The sequence below is a fragment of the Danio rerio genome, chromosome 14 (genome assembly GCF_049306965.1).
Source record: "Danio rerio strain Tuebingen ecotype United States chromosome 14, GRCz12tu, whole genome shotgun sequence".
Taxonomy (NCBI): Eukaryota; Metazoa; Chordata; class Actinopteri; order Cypriniformes; family Danionidae; genus Danio; species Danio rerio.
The window spans coordinates 7,950,924-7,966,974 of NC_133189.1; the positions used below are offsets into that span (position 1 = coordinate 7,950,924).

The window sequence follows — 16,051 nt, forward strand, 5'->3', positions numbered from 1 at the left end:
TCTTATAATTGTATGATTTTATTATTATAATGAAGAATAAAAATAGTAATACTACTACTAATAGTAGTAGTAGTAGTAGTCTTAATTATACATTAATCTTTTCACAATAATGTGTGCATGTTTTTTTTAAATGTATATTTAAATGTTTATTATTATTATTATTATTATTATTATTATTATTATTATTATTATTATGTGTTTAAAATGGCAGGGCATAAAGAGATTTTCCCATGTTTTTCAGTTATTAGGCGTCTCGCTGAGCTGAGTTTATGACCGTTTACGACCCCTAAACCATAAAAACTTTCCACAGAAAAACAATATCAAAATATTAATAATTTCTCTTATATTTTTTAATTGATTGTATTTTAAAATTATATATTTAATTTTGCAATAATTGTTTGTTGCTTATTTTTGCAAATCTTATTTTTGTTTCACTCCTTTTAATGTGTGTATATAATATTTAAAGATTTAAAGATGATTCCTTGGATTTACAATTTTTTTTTTTTTAAGTTAAATGGTTGTAAACAATTTATTTGGGCTGAATTTATACCAACAAATAAAGTTGAACATTACTAAGTTTTATTTGCTTGTTTAAATTCAACCCATATAATTTGTTTGCAACAATTTAGCAGAAATCATTTATTTCAGTGTACTTAAAAATTGGTTACACAACAACATTGTCAAACTGAAGTCTGTTCAGTTAAAGGGGAAGTTCACCCAGAAATTAAAATGATCATTAAATACGGTTTCTTTCTTTTGATGAAGAATAAAGACAATATTTTGAAGAAGGTTAAAAACCTGCAACCATTGACATCCATAGTAGAAAATGAAAAAAATAGTGTGAGCTATATCCCTATATTTTAAATCAATTTAACACTTTAAACTTTTTTATTTATTTATTTATTTATTTTTTATAAATGTTACAAAACTGTTTATTAAAGTGATTGAAATTGTAGGCTATTCCTGGCCAAGATATGAAAATGTGGAGTTTTTTATTAATGTAAATTTAAATGTATAATAATAATAATAATAATAATTATTATTATTATTATTATTGTGTGTTTAAAATGGCAGTGCATAAAGAGATCGGCCCATGTTCAGTTATTAGGCATCCCGCTGAGCTGAGTTTATGACCGGTCATGACCCCTGGACCATAAAACTGTCCACAGAGAAAAACAGCAGTGAATCTTCCTTTTCTTTTTTCTTTTTTGTTGCTTGTTGTTCTTGAAGATCTCATGTGTTTGTCTTGTGTAGCATTGCTTTGTTATATATATATATATATATATATATATATATATATATATATATATATATATATATATATATATATATATATATATATATATATATATTCTCACTTAAATTTTGTAACTTGTCATAATTACAATACATTTCTTACAGAAATATAAAAATTATAGAGAACATAAACATTCATTTATTCATTTTCTTTTTGGCTTAGTCCCTTCATTAATCCGCCAACTTATCCAGCAAATGTTTTACACAGCGGATGCCCTATCAGCTGCAACCCATCTCTGGGAATCTCAGGGTGTTTATTTGCTGAAATGCGTAAATGTTTTACACAGCGGATGTCCAGCTTCAACCCAGTACTGCAAAACATCTATTTACACTCATTCACACACTGGCCAATTTAATTTATTCAATTCATCTATAGCACATGTCTTTGGACTGTGAGGAAAACCGGAGCATACAGAGGAAACCAACGCCAACATGAGGAGACTCCACACTGAAATGCGAACTGACTCAGCTGGGACTCAGCAACCTTATTGCTGTTAGGCGACAGTGCTAACTACTGAGCCACCGTGTCACCCTCTACAGGAAAATAAGTGTATTTTTATAGAAAGATTTCTTTGGGTTTGCTAGTGTAACGGAGGCCAGCTAGTAAGTGCTGTGCAGGTGAACTTCACTCCTCTGACCTCTAAAGGTGCTCTAGCAACAATCGCTAGAGGCTGTGGTCTTTAGCCTCCTTGTTAGAGCAACCAACTCCCATGCGGAAGGTTGCCAGTTCGATCCCAGCTCTGGGCTGGTTGGGTGGTGTAGGACCGGCGGGTAACACTAGCAATGCAGAAAGTGACTGAAGTATAGGAAAGTGTAGCTTTTTCTCTAGTTTAGATTTCTACTGTATGTTTTTAAAAGCAGCAGGCAACAGAGTTCACCGCACAGTATGCAAGAGTTCCGCTCCAAACACATTTTTTCACACTTCATTTTAAGCTGTCGAGTGTGAATAAATAATCTCAAGATATTTGCTACCTTTCTCTGTAACTCCACTTCAAAGGCCACGCTTGTTAAAACATGCATTACCAAAAGGGAAAGACAGAAAAAACACTCCGTACTCATCTTTACGAGGTGAAATGTAAAAGGCATCTATAGCTTCTTGCATGAAGAGCCAGCTTCACCTGTGGAAAATTAATATTAAAAATGGGCCCAGAAATTTTATTTGGAAAATATTTTCTTTTTACTTTTAGCACCGTATTTATTTATTCATTTTTATTTTTGCACATAACACTTTTTCTTACTAATTTTTTTTAAAAAGGAATGTTATAAAAGTTGTTCATCAAATACATTTAAGGGAAAAAAATATAAAAAATTATAAACTTTCCTTTGGCTTATTCCCTTTATTAATCCACACTTGTGGGTTGCCACAGCGGAATGAACCACCAACTTATCCAGCATATGTTTTACAAACCGGATGCCCTTCCAGCTCCCAGTACTGGGAAACACTCATACACACTCATGCACTCTATATGGCCAATTTAGTCTATTCAATTTACCTATAGCACATGTCTTTGGACTATAGGGGAAACCCACATGAACATGAGGAGAACATGCAAACTCCACACAGAAATGCTAACTGACCCAGCAGGGCTCGAACCAATGATCTTTTTGCTGTGAGGCCACAGTGCTAAGGACTGTGCCATTGTGTCGCAAAATATTAACAAATTTTAAAAGAGAAGTAATGAGTCAGTAAGCAAATGAAGTAAAATATATAAAAAAAACGTAATTTTTCAATATTATGTTTTGAAATAAAGTTTCAATAATTTAAAAAAGAGAACAAAAATCCATCTAATTAATAAACGTATATATTTGCTTACATAATTCACCCTCAGTTACTTTAAATATTGTTTTATTTATTGTTAATGTAATTAATAAATAATTTATTTTATATAAAAATATTAATCATTTAATATATATTTTAAATAATATTTTTTATTTAAAAAAGGAACGTTTTAGCAGTTATACGTCAAGCCAATAAATTAAAATAAAAAAGTAATGTAATGTGTAATATGTAAATGTAATAAATACATAGTTCACCCTCAGTTAGTTATATTATTGTTATATTTTAAGTGTTATATTTTAAATAAAGTTTAATGTAATAATGAATTATATATTTTGTATCAAAATATTAACCATTTATTATATATTTTTAGTATTTTTTTATTAAAAGGAATGTTTTAACAGTATATCAAATACATTTAATGTAAAATGTATAACATAATAAAAATGTTTAACATAATAAAAGAGAAGGAAATCAATAAATCAGTCAGTAATCAAATCGAGTAAATTTTAAAACAAAAATTAACAAATGTTTTCAATTATATTTATTTTAAAATGAAAACAAAAAATCTGTCTAATATATAAACAAAATTTATTCTGTTATATTATGTTTTATTTTAAATAAATTTAATTGTAATTAATGAATGAATTTATTTTATATCAAAATATTAATCATTTAAATAAAATATTAATCATTTAAATAAAAGGAACGTTTAAACAGTTACATCAAATACATTTAGAGTAAAAAAATATATAAAAAAATATTAAAATAGTCCACAAATATAAAAAGTGAAAGAAATATATAAATTAGTCAGTAAGCCAAAAAAGTACAAATTAAAAAAACTAATAAACTCAAATGTCTTCACAATTTCATTAATTTTAAAGTTAGAACAAAAATACATCTGATTAATAAATGTGTGTTTGCATAATTCACCCTCAATTTTTTTGTTATTGTTTTATTTAAAATAATTTTTACTTTAATAATTTTTCTGTCAAAATATGAATCATTTATTTCTTTAAATATTAGTCTGTAATTAGCCTATATTTGTAAATATATTTGCAACGATTGCTTAATTTTGTAGTAAATCTTACTTTTGTTTATTAATGTATTAGTATTATTATTATTTTTTTTATTTATACAGCCAAATTTATGTAGGCCTATCAAAAATAGAAAAGCTTTTTTTTTGTGCAGAAGGTTTCACAACATTATCAAACTGAAGTCTGTTAAAGGGATAGTTCACTCAAAATATATTTTAAAGAAATAGGCCAAATAGATATTGAAGATATTTTAAAGAAAGCTTAAAAGCTGTAACCATTGACTTCCATAGTAGATAAGAATCTAGGGTGAACTACCCTGCTAAAAAGACTTTAGCACTGTTTTTAACCAAGAATGTATATTTAAATCAATTAAACATTTTTTAAACATTAAAAATTTTTTGTTCAAATGATCAAAATCACAGGCTATTCCAAAAAAATATATGATCAATTAGTTCTGACAGCAAGTGTTTTTAAGTCATTGTAACTCCTATTAAAGTTAATCACATTCTAACTTAATTTTATAAGTTACTCAAGCTGTTTTAAGTCAATTAAAAATAAGTTCAATGGACTCATAAGGTTAGTTTGATTCTGCTTAAAAATAAATAACCCCTTAAATAAAAAAAAATAAAAAATAAGGTAACCAGTATTTTTTTAAAGTATGGCCAAGATGTAAAATGTATTAATGAATTAAAGGTAAACACAGCACTTTTGATAAACAAGAAACACATTTTAAAATGCAGTTTGGATCATAAATCACCTGTAAAAGATCGATTAGTGTATTTTCTGTAGCAGCTTTTGATTGAACGGCGCCTTAACTAATGCACGAGCGCGCAGGTACACAGCTTGCCAGAGTAAACGGTGCTGTGCCAGTCTGCCAGATGAAAGGCAGAATCTCGCTTACTTCTCAGTGCGGCCTGCAGCTCTGACTTTTAGCTGGAGAAAATCCCTCCATTGCTTTACAGCCTTTTAATTCTCTGAAAAGAAGAAGAAAAAAGAAGAACAGACAGACAACCGGTTCATGGTTGTCTCGCTCCATTCTGCGCCTCATCTTTCCATTCTCCTCCTGTCTGTGAGATGTGATATGTCGTTTTAGTGCAATCACAGTATGTTTGCATGGAAATGATCACATCAACACCTCATAATAAAAGCGACAAAAACACTCGAAGGTCATAAAACCGCATCGCGTTGTCACGTGTGCTGCAGTCGCGCACGATAAGATGAACACTTTTTAATTAATTTATTACCAAAATCTTTTAATACTGATTCGCATGTCATTTTCACAAATTGGAGTTGTGCTTATTGTAGGATTACTTGTGGGTTTTCTTTATTCATTAATGCCTGAAGGTGATAAAAAGCATCCCTAAACCTGCGCGAGTTTATATGACAGGCGTAATTAAGTTGTAATTCTGATATTGCCGTGTTTCTTGTTTATTCAAAGTGCTGTGTCTGCCTTTTGGCTAATTAATTTATAACCTTTTACATCTAAACGTTAAAAGCGGGCCGATCTGACTGATGTTATCCGGCTGATTTGCGCTGCGAGCCGCGGAACGACAGCAGTTCCTTTGCCGTGGGGTCCAAAAACACATCTGTGCGCCTGTCCTGATATGCGCGCGCACGCACACACACACACGCACGCGCAGTCATCATGTGCACGCACACTTCTCATGAAGCTGATCTGCCACCGCGGGGCTCACCGAGGGACACACAATCTGTCCAATGTCAAAACTCATATCTTCAGTCCTGTCACTCATGCTGTAAACACACTCAACTAACTTTCAAGGGGTTTCAGTGAACTCTAACTTAGAAGTGCTTCATCTGACGTGGGATTTTAAATCAATACATATGCACTTATAAACAGTGGGGAAAATAAGTATTGAAAGGTTTTTTTTTTTTTTTTGCGTGGAGTAATATTTCTAAAGGAACTGTTGACATGGAATTGAACCAGGTTTTACTAAATTTGCTTTACAAATGATACAAGGTGTGCAGTTTTTATAGTGTTACCGAATTTAGTTATTAGAACTGAGTAAAGACCATCACATTTAAAAATGTGTCAGTGGCGTGTATCTCATGAATTTTAGAGTTTACTGAATTACAAGAAAGGAAGAAAAAACCTAAAGCACTTATTTTCTATTATCTTAGCACTTTTATTTCTCATTTTATTATAAAAAAGTGAATTAATAAACTATAATACTATTAAAGGGCACCTATGGTGCACCTATGGATACTTTTCAAGCTGTTTGGACAGACGTGTGTATATATAGTGTATAGACCGTCATATTGGGGTGATATAAACACACCCAGTCCTTTTTTTCAATTTAACAACATAAAAACGGTGGACCAATTAGAGCGCTTTTCAGACCGACCGCACTTTGACGTATAGGAATGTGGTCTCCCCGCCCACCAATATTGATTGACAGGCGCGCATTACCATATCCTCAGTTTGTTGTTTAAAGCCCGCCATTTTCAGCATGTGAGTCAAAGCGATAACACTAGGAACACCCTTGCTCTATTTTTAGATGCAAGGCTCATTGGGCTCAACACAAGATCAGCATTCACCACACGATCGTGCTCATTGGAATTGTTGTTTGTAACTTTAGGTAGGTTTGCAAACATGTGTACTTTTCATTGCGTCTACCTTTAACTTCAGCCGTTTGCATTTCTCGCGGTCACAGAAGCTCCCTGTGATCTTAACTAGGTGCAGCTGGAAAGTGCAAGTGCGTTGCCTCACATGCGCGTCTCTCCATTGGAAATAAATTAATGAACTTGCCTGCAGGTTGCACACCAGAAGCACCGCTGTGTGTCGCGCCACGCAGCGCCATGCATTTTGTAATTCTAAACATAGGTTTCTATCAGGGTACACACAACAGCGCTCCAAGTCGGCGACTGTCCGCGACATCCCAGCCACGATTCTGGACATTTCATGTTTCTGCCGTGCCACAGAGTGCCACTGAATCAGGGCCGTGTACAGGGGGGTGGCCCGGTGGCTAGAGCCACTGCCCCTCTGCCCTCATTGGCTGAGGTTCCCCTCTCAAGCCTGGTTTATACTTCAAGTGACCGGCGTAACCCACGGCGCATGCAACGCGCGTAGCTGTGCATTTATACTTCTGCGTGCGGTCTCTGTCTGTCTGCATTAACACTTCCGAAACGCTAGTTGGCAGTGAGGTGTTAATGTTCCTCTGTGTCGAGTTTCTTCGCTGCTCTTTTGCTTTTCCTGAACACTTCCTGGATGTACAAGTGGCTCAAACTCGCTCATTTTGAGGCAGGAACCGGCGGACGTGCAACAACTTTAACTATGAGGTAAACACAAAACAAAATTTTCCATCCGGAGCTCCTTCACAGCACTCTACACTTGTAAACAATCGCTCCATCGGGGTCGCACCATTCACGCGGCTCTCGGTCTCGCCCAGACTCGTCAGCGTTACCAAGCCGACCAATTACAGAGCTTCCGCTACGCGTTGTTGCGACCGTGTAGTTACATTTTTTGAGAGGTGCACATCAGCGACAACGACGGCCATGGTGAAGGGCTATGCGTCAACGCCATAGCATACGTGTGCATTTGACGCAGAAGTATAAATTAGCCTTCAGGAGGCTCTTGCCCAACCATTCATCCACAAATGATTTTGTTCTCTCTGCTTGGTCTGTGTCCGAGTCGTACATGTACGGCTGAATGCTGGTACTCTCACTCATGTCGCTTCTCTTTGCCTGCCTGTCTGTTGCCAAACACAGAGCGGGGAGCTATTGGCTCCACCCCCTTTTTACATTGGACAGGAAGTCAAAACTAATTTTCATGTGAAGCTACACACCCCTAAAACAGCGAGCTGTGTACACGCCCCCAAAATGACACTTTTTAACACATTATAATAAAAAAATCTGAACTGTGATAAATTAAAATGTGATAAATTCTGTTGAATAACAATCTAATGATAAGATTTGCATCACTTAAAGGGATAGTTCAGTGAAAAAATAAAATTTACACACTGTTTACTTGCACTCAAGTAGTTGAAAACTAAACCTTTATTTACTTTATAAAAAAGAAGACATATTGAAGAATGTTGGAAACTAATAACCATTGATTTCAAAAAGAAAAATATAAATATTTTCAAATATCAAAAAGAAATATCAAAATATCAAAAAGAAAATGGAATTAATAGTTAATAGATTTAAATAGGTTAATAGTTTTATAGATTTAGATTTAATGAATAGAAGAAGCCACAGTGGGCATTTTTTCTATACTACTTGCGCCTCAAAAGATGCAATAAACACAATAAACGTGGAACGACTTCTGGAGACGTGAGGTGCTTTTTGGAGCATAGACGCTTAAGACAGTAATAATACTAAACCACTTTGATTAAGGAATTTATTTTTTAGGATGACAAAAAAACATTTTAGATATTTTAGTCTACTGGTTTGTCCCTTTATACTGTCTTAACACACCCATTTTGTTTTTTGATACCTTTTTTGATGGTACATGGAATTTATTTGGTTTTCATCGTAGTTAATACACATTTTTTTGTGTGTTTATCCTACTCCGTTATGTGCATACGTTTTATTTATGCACATTTTCCAAATTTATGCGAATCTTGCCATTTCCATTAAGCATTATTTTTTATACAATATTCCAAAATGCCAACACCGGCTTATTCTGATAATGTACCCCCAGTATAGATTTCTGTAGAGTGCCAAATACGTCGCAGGAGCTATGTTTTTTGCAGTTTTTGTTTTTGCGAATCCACCAGAGGCCACTGCGTTTGTTTTTTCAGGTCTAAAATTTCTCTTGCGAGTGCCATTCGTGCTGCTTTTCTCGTGTAAATCCACCAGAGGCCACTGTCGACTGACTGACTGACCGATCCACTGACCCACTCTCCTTATTCATGAAACCCAACCAATAGTGTTTTAAAAAGCAATCCAGAAAAAGAAAAGCCCCGCGGCAGACTGAATTTTATTATATTGTTTTTAGATTGTACCACATTCTCACCCTGTTATTGATGTGTTTATTTTCTTTTTTGTTTTACCTGCTTTCTGGAACTGTTCTTCGCTGGACTGGAACCCCATCATCGCAGTCAACTCTGTTCTGCATCTCAAGTCCGCCGACGTATGCAGCGAGTCACTGGACAAACTGGTAACAGCGGGAAAGCCATCCACATGGAGGTATATGGTCAACTGATAAGGGAGAAAACTAATGCTTCATACCACCCTTCAGCGTTTGTTTTAAAGACTAAATGCAGCCTTTCGTAACTCTGGCAACGTAGTTTGCGATCTCCAGAAATATATATAAGGCTACATTTTCAGAATGAGCCTAAATGTTGCAAAATGTGCATAAGAATTGTTGAATGGAAACATCCCAGCTAGAAGGAAACGTTTTCTCAACTTTGGCTAACATTCCCTAAGGTTGTGTCAATGTTTTAAAGAAAACATTTTAATGTAATATCCAATGCATATTAAAAAAAATAAAAATAAAAAAATTCCCCAAAACAATGATCAAGAACATTCTAGCTATATTTTGAAAATGTTGTTAAGAGACCAGATTTAACAATGTTCTCTTAGAAAAACTCTCTTTTTCACATTGGTACAGTAAAATTAAACATTTTAGGTAGTTATAGAGAGTGTTTTGTGTCTTTCATATCATTACTGTATATTTTGGAAACAAAAAAGAAAGCAAACAATGTTATTAACAATCATGTAAAATATTTAGAGAATATTGTCCTGACTTTAAAGAATACTTTCTGGAAACTAGAACAAAATACCTGCTAAAAGTGTTAGAGCCTAATATTTTAACAATGGTATCATTAAACATTTTAATCCCGTTTAAGAGAACATTTACCTGTCTTTTAAGAGAGTGTAGTAAAATAAAACAATACCCTAAAATGTTGTAATTATGTTAAAATATAATGTTTCAACAATGTTACCACTAAACAGGTTTAGAATGTTTTAGAGTATGTTTACCAATCTTTTGTAATGTAATGTAATGTAATGTATATTTTGTAATGTAATGTAATGTGTATTTATATAGCGCATTTATTGTGTATGGCCATACACCCAAAGCGCTTCACAATCATGTGGGGGGGTCTCTCCACACCACCACCAGTGTGCAGCATCCACTTGGATGATGCGACGGCTGCCACAGGACAACGACGCCAGTGCGCTCACCACACACCAGCTATTGGTGGAGAGGAGAGACAGTGATAGAGCCAATTCAGTGGAAGGGGATGATTGGGAGGCCATGATCGTAAGGGCCGATAGAGGGACTTTGGCCAGGACACCGGGGTTACACCCCTGCTCTTTCGCGAGAAGTGCCATGGGATTTTTAATGACCACAGAGAGTCAGGACCTCGGTTTAACGTCTCATCCGAAAAGACTTTCTTTTAAAAGAACAATCTGTGTACTAAACTAAAACTAGCCCTAATAAGGTTCTAACAAAGTTACCTCCAAACGTGGTTACAATGTTTTAGAGAATGCTTAGTCATCTTTTAAGAGAATGTTCTGGGGAAAACAAAACAATACATTCAAACGCTAGTGTATAATGTTGTAGCAATGTTACTTCGAAACGTTTTTAGAATGTTTTAGAGAATGTTTTCCTACCTTTAAAGAGAACATTCTCGGAACTTAAAGAAAACTACCCACTAATAATGTAACAAGAATATTAGAATTTAATGTTCTTAAATTGTTACCAGCAAATGTGATTAGAATGTTTCTAGAGAACATCATTATTTATTTTTATTAATATTTTTTACATCTTTATTTATATTCATTTTATCTTTTAAGAGCATGTTCTAGGAACTAAAACAAAACTACCCGCCGAAAACAGTAATGCAACATTGCTTGGTAATATTCTCAGAACATGTAAAGAACTAAAAATTTCTAGCTAGGATAGGTAATGTGGGGTGAATAATTAGTGACAGAATTTTTAGGTTTGGGTGTACGATTCCTTCAATCGAATATACACCGTTTTCAGGGTGCTTTATGTTGATGTTACTAACTGTTGAACGACTCTAGCTGTGTTCGAAACTGCTCACTCATTCACTAATGCCTATGGCAGTTTAGTAAAATGTATTAGCAAACGGGTGATGAAAGTGTACAATTTTGTACATAAATAAAGTAGTGTGAGCCAGAGAGCGTCATCATTTAGTTGTCCCATAAAAAAAATAATTGTGTTTCAACTCATAAGAGTTATGAACTATTTTTTTTTCTATTTGAAAATGTGTTGAATAACCATGTAATAATAGTGGCTTATAAGTAAGCCTTCAAGTGTCTGCAAAAAGAAAAACATGTGCAAACTCAAACGCCATATCTCAACAGATAAACATTCCTTTCATACCCCAGGAGCGCGTTCTTAATTTGTTCTTTTGACTACCTATTTATTCATTCATTTATTCAGGAGGTAATAAAGCAACTTCCATTTTAAGTGCAGGAAGAGCTATCATTTCTTAAAAGCCTATCAGCAGCATGATAACAGTTTGAGAGAGAGGAACAGCTTGCTCGTAGCTTAGAGGCTCCCTGAGGTTTTAACCTGGACAAATGTGTGCAGTTCCTCCCTCCAGCTCCACTAAACCAGAATCTCTCCTCACAGACTACTTCTAGTGTTCGCTATGGCAATCATCTCTATTATTATACTCATACCTAAGGTTAGAAGTTTCATAACATTGCTAAGAAGCATAAAACTTCACATTTAGCAATGTCTGTCCTATATGGAAAATAAAATGAGTTTCAAATATGTTTGCAAATATATTTTAAAATGTACAAAAATGGTCAAAAAGTTCTTTATTATTTTTTAATTAATTTACTCTGTACGTATGCAAGTATGTGTATTATTATTATTATTATTATTATTATTATTATTACTACTATTATAATTAAAAATATATATTTTATTTGTTAAAAAAATATTAAAATATATTCCTTCCCTATATCAGAAAAAGTTGGGACAGTATGGAAAACACAAATAATAAAATAAAGTATTTCTTCAATTTTGTTGCAGATAAAATCAATTAACATTATTTATTGTGTTACTCATTATTTTCTTTTTTCTTTTTCTTTTTTCAAAATAAACACACTCCAGTTTTGATTCTTGCAACACATTTCAAAAAGCTGGCCCAGTAAAGCATCTTTGAATGTTGTCATTTCTTTTCACAACACTTAAAATACATTTAGGGTCTGAAGACAGCAGGTGATGAAGTGTTTCAGGTGCAATTTTGCCCTATTATTCCTGCAAACAAGGTGGGCATTAGTATGGGGGTCTATAATGTCACATTTTGCTCTTCAAAATGCACCACACATTCTCTGTTGGAGTCCGGGCAGGACTTCAGGCAAATCAAGTACCTGTATTCTCTTCCTCCGCAGCCAGGACCTGTAATGTGTGTGTGCTGTGGTTTTGTATTGTCTTGTTGAAATATGCATGGGTGTCCCTGGAAAAGAAGGCAGCATATTGTGCGCCAAAATCTTGATGTACTTTTCAGCATTAATGGTGCCTTCACAGAAGTCTGGGTCACCTTTGCCAAGGGCACTGACACAACCTCATACCATGACAGAGCCTTGCTTTTGAACTTGTTTCTGGTAACAATCCTTTTCTTCTTTGGTCGGGAGCATCCATTTCTCCCAAAAAAATACCTGAAATACTAACTTATCTGACCACAGTACACGTTTCCACTGTGTGATGGTCCATCCCAGATGCCTCAGAGCCTAGAGAAGTCAACTGGACACTGTTAACATAGGGCTTCCGTTTGGCACAGTACAGTTTTAACTGGCATTTGTGGGTGTAACTACGTATTGTGGTACTTGACAAAAGTAGTCCTGAGCCCATGTGGTGACATCGCTTATAGATGAATGAGGGTTTTTGGTGCCACCTGAGGGATTGGAGAACGCGGTTTTAAAAATGAGGCTTGCGTCCTTGTCCTTTACGTAATAAAAATCCAAAGATGGAATAAAAAAAACTAAACAAAAAATCATGAGGAACACATTAAAGGTTTGCTGTATATTCTGAATCACACCTGCCAACACTCCTGTTTTTTTGGTAAAATAAGCGTAATCTAGAGGCCTTTGTCTTTCATTTTAGCCACTTCTGATACCAAATAATCAGCTTGAAGTCTAGTTATTATTTGTTGATCTTAGAACTTGGATAGGCGACAAGACTTTCGTCAGGTAGAGTGTGTGTGTGTATATGTGTTTTTGTGACAAATCAGGACACAAATCTGTCTAATGACATGGGTATGACACAGGTATTACAAAAAGGGGGTGAAATATGAGGACATTGGTGACGTCCTAAAAATGCTTATAAATTCTACAGAATGAGTTTAATCAGAGAGTAAAGCTGCACACAGTCTCCTGTGATGGTTGGGTTTAGGGGTGAGGTGTGGGGGCAATATAATATACGGTTTGGACAGTATAAAATGAATGGAAACCTATGTAATGTCCCCACTTTTCACAAAAACAAATGTGTGTGTGTGTGTGTGTGTGTGTGTATTTATTAATTTATTCATTTTCTTTCCAGCTTAGTCCCATTATTAATCTAGGGTCGCCACAGCGGAATGAACCTTTGACTTATCCAGCATATGTTTTATGCAGCGGATGCCCTTCCAGCTGCATCCCATCACTGGGAAACATCCATAAACACTCATTCACACCCATAGACTACAGACAATTTAGCTAACCCAATTCACCTACAGCACATGTTTTTTGGATTTGTGGGGGGAAACCGGAGCACCCGGAGGAAACCCACGCGAAGACAGGGAGAACATGCAAACTCCACACAGAAATGCCAACTGACCCAGACGGTGCTTGAACTAGCGACTTCCTTGCTGTGAGGTGATTGTGCCACCCACTTTGCCACCATACAGACATGAATCACTCATGAAATCGATTAGACTTGAATAGTGATTGAGATAATGCAGCCTCTTATGATTTTTTTATTGTTATTAATAATTAAAAGTAACTGAACATTACAAGAAATGTTAACATAAATCCAGATACTCAAGACTTATAATAGAGAACTGTAAGATTATTAGAGAGAGGTAAAATAAAATGAATACATAGAATTTTTTTTAATAAAAAGTATTTTTATTATTATTATTATTATTATTATTATTATTAATAATAATAATAATGCTAATATATGACGATCTACTAAAATGAAAGCCTACCAAAAATGTACATTTAAATAAAATAAATAAATCAGATTACATATAAACAAGATAATTGTCTAAATGTCTAAAATGACGTAATTTATGATCTCACCAACTTCAGCTTTATCTTTAATAATAACCTTTATTTAACCAGGTAAGTCAACCTTCACCTTCAATCTTATATTTTATTTTATTTTATTTATTTCTGTGAGTCTTTCAGTATTGAACTCAGACCCACTGAGCACACGAACTTGAACTTTTATTTGTGCCATTTTCTGGCTGATTGCATGTGCAGTGGCGTGTGCGTGTGTGTGTGTGTGTAAGTGAAACATGAACACTTGCAATCAAGGTGAACAGACGCCGCTAATTCAGGTTGCTGATAAACCATGTCGATGGTCTTTGTGGGGCTTTCATTACTGTGGCGGAGTCGCGCGCGCCTGTGTTTTCTGAAGCGAGCTGGTCAATATTAGTACTAGAGTCAATCTGAAAGGCTCATGTTTGCTCTTCCTCCTCCTGTTCTCTGTTGTGAAGGTTTTGATGCTGACAACCAAGACAAAAGCCTGCCTGCAGGGAACAGAGGAGAACAGCAGCAGGAACAACACCTGATAGTGGAGCTGCGGGAACACTTTCATAGTAAGCTTCTATTTGCTAAAGTGTACCGTGAAGTAACAATCCCAAATATTTCTAAAGGATTTTTTAAAAGGGATAGTTCACTCAGAAAATGAAAATTTCTGCCTTTATTTACTCACTCATTTGCTTCCTTTTGTTAAAGGTAAATAACTGTAGGATTTAACTAAGTACATTCATTCGCTTCATCGTTCATTTCTTCATCAGGGGTCGCCAGAGCAGAATGAACCGTCTCACCAGCATATGTTTTACACAACGGCTGCCCTTCCAGCTGCAACCCAGAACTGGGAAACATCCATACACACGTATTCATACACATACTGTACACCACGACCAATTTAGTTTTTTTCAATTCATCCCACATGTCTTTGGACTGTGCTGGAGCACCCTGAGGAACATGCAAACTCCACAGTGTCAACTGACCCAGCAGGGACTCGAACCTGAACTTGTGAGGCGACTGCTAACCACTGAGCCACCTTGTTGCCCTATATAATAAAGTAGCAATTCAAAATACTACTAAATGATTTTTTAAAGGGATAGTTCACCCGAAATTCTACAATTTTGCTTTCATTTACTCAACCATTCGCTAAGGGGAAATAGCCGTACTTTTTAAAGAAGTAACCATTCAAAATACTTGTAAATGATTTTTTTACAGGGATAGTTCACCCGAAATTCTACAATTTCATTTACTAAACCATTTGCTAAAGGGAAATAGCCATCCTTTTTAATGAAGTAACCATTCAAAATACTTGTAAATGATTTTTTTTAAAGGGATAGTTCACCCGAAATTCTACAATTTCATTTACTCAACCATTTGCTAAAGGGAAATAGCCGTCCTTTTTAATGAAGTAACCATTCAAAATACTTGTAAATGATTTTTTTTAAAGGGATAGTACACCCAAAAATTCAAACTCTGCATTTAATAATAATAATAATTATACATTTTATTCATAATGCTCTTTTCACAGTCCCAAAGCACTAACAGGCATTCAAGGCAAACAAAGCTGAACAATAAAAATAGTAAAAAAAAAAAAGACCACAATAAAATATGAACAATTTAATACAATTGGATGATAAAATAACAAAAAAAAAAAAAAATCAATCTAAGTTAAAAGCAATGATAAAAAGGTGAGTCTTGAGAAGTTTCTTAAAACATTCCAGAGAAACATCATTCCTGATGCTGATGGGTAGGCCATTCC

General features: G+C 34.6%; 1 long non-coding RNA gene across 2 annotated transcripts in view; it reads left to right on the forward strand.

Annotated features, from left to right (window-relative positions):
* LOC141377681 (uncharacterized) overlaps window positions 1-15,353 on the forward strand; it is a 17,712-nt gene extending 2,359 nt beyond the window's left edge. For both annotated transcript variants that reach the window (XR_012390211.1, XR_012390212.1), the window contains exons 2-4: window positions 9,171-9,258; window positions 14,757-14,858; window positions 15,060-15,353. This is a non-coding gene — a long non-coding RNA (uncharacterized lncRNA). The remainder of the gene's footprint in view (window positions 1-9,170; window positions 9,259-14,756; window positions 14,859-15,059) is intronic.
* Window positions 15,354-16,051: the final 698 nt, after the last annotated feature.